This window comes from Monopterus albus, unplaced genomic scaffold, assembly GCF_001952655.1.
Source record: "Monopterus albus unplaced genomic scaffold, M_albus_1.0 scaffold352.1, whole genome shotgun sequence".
Taxonomy (NCBI): domain Eukaryota; kingdom Metazoa; phylum Chordata; class Actinopteri; order Synbranchiformes; family Synbranchidae; genus Monopterus; species Monopterus albus.
The window spans coordinates 43,938-44,667 of record NW_018128232.1 but is presented as its reverse complement, the minus strand read 5'-3'; the positions used below and the strand labels follow the sequence as shown (position 1 = coordinate 44,667).

Sequence of the window (730 nt, the reverse complement as noted above, 5' to 3'; positions counted from 1 at the left end):
ATATATATATATACATACACACACACACACACACTTATAGAGTAAGCATGTTTTAAAAATTTGAAGTTTTTAAAAGAAGCCATTTTCGGTTTCGTTTCGGTTTTCGGCCAAATGCATCCTAAATTTTCGGTTTCAGTTTCGGCCCAGACTTTTCATTTCGGTGCATCACTAGATGAGCAGACAATTCAACTTGTATGAAGAATGAAGTTTCCTGAAATAAATGAGCAGTATTGGCTTGAGCTTGTATTGAGACATTCCTGTTTAATAATTATCACCAAATTATATTGTCCATTACGGTAAGATTAATGAAAATGGTTTGAAACTTACAGGCCATGAACATAAAACATAACCAGTTACATTTGAGCATCATTAAAGCAGAGCGGCAACATTTGTTCCTCAATGAAATCCTACTGTGTTATCACACAGTGCTGCCTCAGCAGTTCTATGCCAGCATGTTGGTGTGCTTTCTAAACTATGCTGGCACATATTTGCTTACCCTTCAGTTGACCTGGCAGAGCAGGACTTTAATAGTACTGGTGGGTTGCACTATGTCTTAGGATTACTGACGCAAATTTTGGCTCACAAGCTGATGACAACATCACAGCAACAGCCTGTCAGAGTGGATCAGATGGTGCTGTGTGACTATGAAGTGTGTGCATCAGCACATTATATGAGTACCTTGGAATATCTTGAACTGAAATACTGAAGAATTTTGACAGATTGCACTTGA

General features: G+C 38.1%; 1 protein-coding gene across 1 annotated transcript in view; it reads left to right on the top strand.

The window, feature by feature from the left end:
* The window catches only part of fam20b (FAM20B glycosaminoglycan xylosylkinase), a 17,849-nt gene that overhangs the window by 11,884 nt on the left and 5,235 nt on the right, over positions 1-730 (top strand).